The sequence below is a fragment of the Petaurus breviceps genome, unplaced genomic scaffold (assembly GCF_028583685.1).
Source record: "Petaurus breviceps papuanus isolate PSGF00001 unplaced genomic scaffold, PetGlider_PUasm1.0 38, whole genome shotgun sequence".
NCBI lineage: Eukaryota > Metazoa > Chordata > Mammalia > Diprotodontia > Petauridae > Petaurus > Petaurus breviceps.
The window spans coordinates 60,949,461-60,955,360 of record NW_027186304.1 but is presented as its reverse complement, the minus strand read 5'-3'; positions in this window follow the sequence as shown (position 1 = coordinate 60,955,360).

Genomic DNA, 5,900 nt, shown 5'->3' with positions numbered 1-5,900 from the left:
CTTTAATATAAAACCATAGATTTAAAGCTCTTGGAAATCATCTACCAATATCCTCATTTTACAGATGAGGATACTTAAGCTCAGGATGGGAAGCGATTTCCTAAATTCACATAGACAGTAAGTAGCAGGAACAGATTTTGGACCCATGTCCTCTAAATCCATGAGTTTTGTTATTCTATTTTGTTTTTCTCTTCTTCACAGTAACTTACTACAGGGTTGGGTTCAGTTTAGAGAATTTAAAGCTAAAAAAAATTTCAAAAACCATGTAATCCAACCTCCCATTTTAGAGTTGAAAAAACTGATACTACCTAAAAGGGTTAAGCAACTTCGTAAGGTCCCATAGGCAGCAAATAGCAGTTCCAGGATTGAGATCTATGTCTTCTAATGCCAAATACAACACATTTTCCACTAATATTATGCATATGGTAACTTTTTAAAAATAAAATTGTTTTGATGTTGAGTTTATGGGATCATAATAGGATCATACATTAAAAAAAACTGGGAAGTCCAATTTTCTATGGTCTAATAGAAGATACATTAAAGAGACCAGACACAAGCAGAAAGTACATGAAGTCTTGTTGATAGGAAGAGAAGAAGAAGAGGGAGGAGGGAGAGGAGGAGAAAAAACTGTCTAGAAAATGAATTTCAACATTAGATCTTCTCATAGCCCATAACGATGGATAGTATCTCCATGACAAGAAAATAATCAGTAATGTTCATTAAGCACCTTCTAGATGCCAGATTTTGATCAAGATTTGTCACACAGTTTCCAAGGAAAAGAGCTAGAATTGAAACTTGTTGTCAGATTCCAACTCCTGACCTTATTCTACTCCAACAAACTATCATTTAAGAAAAGCCTAGCAATATGGAAAAGTTGGGACATTAATGCATTGTTGGTGGAGTTATGAACTGGTCTAACCATTCTGGAGAACAATCTGGAACTATGCCCAAAGGGCTATAAAAAAGTGCATATCCTTTGACCCAGCAATATCATTTCTAAGGCTGTATCCTAAAGAGATCATACAAGTGGGAGGAATACCTGTTTACACAAAAATATTTATAGCAGCTCTTTTTTGTGGTGGTAAAGAATTGGAAATCAAAGGGATGCCCATCAATTGAGGAATGGCTAGACAAATTATGGTATATCAATGTAATGGAATACTACTGTGCTATAAGAAATGAGGAGCAGACGGACTTCATAATATCCTGGAGAGACTTATACAATCTGATGCTGAGTGAGGAGAGCAGAACCAGGAAAACTTTGTACACAATTACAGACACATCATATCTGTGATGACTAACTTTGATAGACTGGCCTCCTCTCAGCAATGCAAGGTTATAAGACAATGCCAAAAGACTAGTGATGGAAGGAATATCCACATCCAGAGAAAAGAACTACAGAGTTTGAATGCAGATTGAAGCAAACTACTTACTCTCTCCTTTGTGCTTTGTTTTGTTTTGTTCCTTCTTTCTCCTTGTTCATTTCATTGGTTATAATTCTTCTTTACAACCTGACTAATGCTTAATGCAAAGGTATTTGTAGAGCCTATCAGATTGCATGCCTCTATGGGGGGGGGGGAGAAGGGAGGAGAGGCAGGGGGTGAAAATTTGGAACTCAAGGGATTGTGGAACTGAATGTTGTAAACCAAAAGAAGATAAGCAAATTTAATAAAATAAAAAAAAATTTTAAAAAGAAAAGCCTAGCTTCCTTACCTGGAACCAAACCAAAGGCTCCCATATCATTAAAGGGCTTAAAGTTTAGACATCATGACCTTTTGAGAAGATTCTTCTTCAGGTACAGATAATACATTTGAGTTCCCTTCCAACATTGATAAAAGAGTTGTGGAGATGTAAAAGCACAACATATGTCTGGTGGACAAAGTTCAGTTTGGCTGGAACACAGAGTATCCAGAGGGAGATAATTTGAGATGAGGTTGGAAAAACAAGATGGTGCCAGATTGTGACGGCCTTAAATGCCAGACAAAGGAGTCTGAACTTTTAGGAAACTGTAAGAAGCTATTAAGAATGTTTTTGAAGATTCTCATCACCTGATGTCTATAAAAGAAAGGTTATTTTTGTAAATGGATATGAAATATGAATTGGAGAAGTAGATGGTAGAGAAGAAAAGATCTTTTGTAAGGCTACTGCAATAGACAAAGTAGTTTGTAATTAGGCAAAGTCTAACATATGGTGGAAAATAGAATAGAAAGGATGGATGAAAGAGTTATTGCTGAGGTGGTAGTGACAATAATTGGTAATTGATTTAGATATGAGAGATAAGGGAGATGAAAAAGTCACAGATAAAACCAAAGTCATGTGCATAAGAGACAGAGTATTGCTAGAGACAAAAATAATTAGGTTAATGAGGAAAGATAATAAGTTCATTGAATTTGAGGTACCTGTGGGGCAACCAGATAGGAATCATAAAATTTTACTTCAGTATTCCAATAAATCTATATCAAACCAATGTCAGTATTCCCTAGACTAATAAAGATCACAAGATGACAAAATTTTTAACTCAAAGGAACTATAATGATCATTTAGTCTAAACTCTGTGATTTCAATTGTCTTGTAAGCAGGTGTAAATGTTTGCCTGGAGCTAACAAGAGATATCAGGCCAAGAGATATAAATTTGGTAGTCATCTGCTTTACTTTGCTTTAAAACCATTACGAGTGAATGAGATTGCCAAGGTAAAAAAAAAGAAGAAGAAAGAATGGGGACAAAGTGGAGACCCTTGAGGAATACCAATCATAAAGATCCAAGAAGAAGATGAAGAGCTACTGAAGGAGATCAAGCAAAAATGGTTTAAGAAGGTAGAAGAGTCAAGAGAGCGTATCTCCCAGGCCAAGAAGCAAATGAGAGACATATCAGATCACTGAAATCTTTAGTTGTCTCTGCTCCAGAGCTTTTAGCAGTTCCCCGTTGGTTAAAAAAAACATTCTTTAAACCTTATGGTCTTTTGAATTCTAGCCTGTAATTATTCCTCCAAACATACTTCTTTTACTCCCCTATCTAAGTCTTCTACTCTAGCCAAATAATAATAATAGCGATAATAATAATGCTTTCTTTACTAAGATGATAATGTATGAATCTAGTAATACAAACAGTTTCAATAAGCTTAATTATAAACACCTACCAGCGTGGAAGATAAATTTCTAGTTTCTGCTTCTTAAAAATGGCAGAACTTTTCTCAGGTTACTATAGATTTTAGTAAAATATATGCATGGTAAGAAAAAAATATGCATCTGGGGTGTTAATTTTCCCATTTATCCTACTGTAGTGTATCATCTGTATATAGCATCAATATGCCTAAATTCTTTTTTTATTTTTTTTTTTGCTTTTTTTTGGAAGGGGGAGGGCAGGGCAATTAGGGTTAAGTGACTTGCCCAAGGTCACATGGCTAGTAAGGGTTAAGTGTCTGAGGCCAGAATTGAACTCAGGTCCTCCTGACTCCAGGGTCAGTGCACCAGCTAGCCACCCCAATATGCCTAAGTTCTTAAAACAATTTTCTTTCTGCATAAAGCTCTCTTGCATTATAACAAATTCAAAGAACCAAAGCCTTAGTATCAGGAAGCTAGCAAAGATATTCTTGTTATTGAGAAACCAAACTCTGGATTATATCTGCTGTTAAATGTGGATATGTCTTATTACTCACACCAGTGAAGAAAATTTTAAACTCCTGAACGATTGCTGCAAGGTATTTCAAAAGACCAGTTTCTACTTCCCCAATAATGATAAGGACTGTAAAAATGCAACAGAAATGTAAGAAATATAATCACAAAGCCCATCCAACTTTAAGAATCTACTAAAATATTATTGCATTCTTATCTCTGTTACTTGCTCTTTTTTGTTATGTTTAATTATCCTGAAGTTATTTGTAATTCTACCTATTCATTTTTAGCAAGACTGGATTTGCAAAATGCAATTGTAAGAGTTTGTGAAGGAAGAACTGACAGGTTCTAAAGATTGACTGGACATGCAAAGCAACAGGACAACAAAGCAACATGCAAAGCAACAGAGAATTTGAGATTTCTAATCTAAGGGACTCTGAAAATGGTGGTACCATTGATGGAAGTAAATCCATGTGAAGAAGGTCGTGGCCAAGAATTTGCACAAGAAGAGTAAAGGCGAGATATAGAAGATGATGAGTTTGATTTTAAATATGTTGAATTTTACAGGTTAATGGGACATCCAAGTGAAAATGAAGTGGAAGAAAGAGGCTGACATATATTTCAAAGTCATCTCAGTGTCACTCATTTCTCTATTTCCAAATTCAGGAATGTAATAGAGTAAAACAGCAATGTTATTTTGGAGAGAAATACTCTAATCTAGTCCTCTGGAAATTAAGAAAGTTATTGACTTGGATAACACATTATTAAAGTTTCTTCTTGCTAAGTTGTACAAGAATATTTTACAAAATAGGAACTGCAATCTAATTTTCTGATTCTATTTGGTCTGTGGTAGGCTTGAAAGTTAACCAAGGGGGAAAAAAAGATGATTTGTGAGTTAAGGAAAATCCTCAGTCTGTTTGTCTTATCTATACATCATTCACTTTTTAAATGTTAAGTCTATGATATTGGTTACTATTTTACACCTGCCTACCAGTGTTTTGCTACTGTTATAGCCTAGGTACAATACTAATAAGTTCAATTACATTGATTAGACAGGGGGGGAAATAGAACTGAGGACAGAAGACAGGGCTGAGCTCCAGTCCACTCTGCCCCTTCCACCCACATTAATCTGGCTATTCTGATAACTGAAAAGTTTTCAGTTACTCTGTCCCTGAAAGCTGAGTAAGTACAAGGGACAACACATTTACAAATTTTATTTCTTTAATAAGTTTAGATCTAAAAATTCAGTCTCTGGGTTGTTTTTTTACTTAGGAAAAAAATTGAATCCAATTATATAAGAATGGATTTTTTCTACATTTACATTCAGACAAGTTTCCAAAAAATCAAAAGTCAATCAAAAGATCAAAAGCCCATTTTGACAAAGCTTCTTTCTATTAGTAGATAGATGAAGCTTGAACTGAAAGAGTTCACCTGCTTTGTTGGTTAGTTTGGGCAGAAGTTGTTTTTGTTCAAGTCCAGTTCTGGGAAGGGAAACACATGGGGAAATGGTGCTAAAGTCCAGAGAATGAAGGATGGATGGTCTGGACCATTCTACAAAATGGAGGCTCTGGGAAGAATTTCTGAATTTTTTCACTATTCTAATTGACTTCCTTTGGGTACTCTCCAGATTATCAATATCCTTCCTAGACTGTGTCAACCATAATATAGATGTGATGTGACCATAGCAGAGTACTGTGGTACTATTACTTACTGAATTATATGCTGACTTATAGTCCTGAGAGCTACATCACACTTACTACATCCAAGATCACGGGTATTTTTTGTCTCCAAGATCATATTATTAGGGGCAGCTAGGTGAAGCAGTGAATAGAGCACCGCCCTGGAGTCAGGAGGACCTGAGTTCAAATGTGACCTCAGACACTTAACACACACACACACACACACACACACACACACACACACACAAAAACTAGCCGTGTGACCTTGGGCAAGTCACTTAACCCCAATTGCCCCTGCAAAAAAAAAAATAAAGATCACGTTATTGATTTATATTGAGTCTTTATCTCAATAAAATATAGATCTTTTTTTCAGATAGACATTGTCCAACACTCACCTCTCCCACTTTTATTTTTTTAATATATCTTTGAATTCAAATTTATTATGCTTTCAGTTTCAAATTATTTCCATCCTCCCTTATTCCCTCCTCCAATTGAAAAGGCTAGAAAAAAATATACAAATGTGTATAAACCTTTAAAGCAAATTCCTACGTTAGCTATGTTAAGAGAGAGACAGAGACAGAAAGGAGAAGGAGAAGAAGAAGGAGAAAG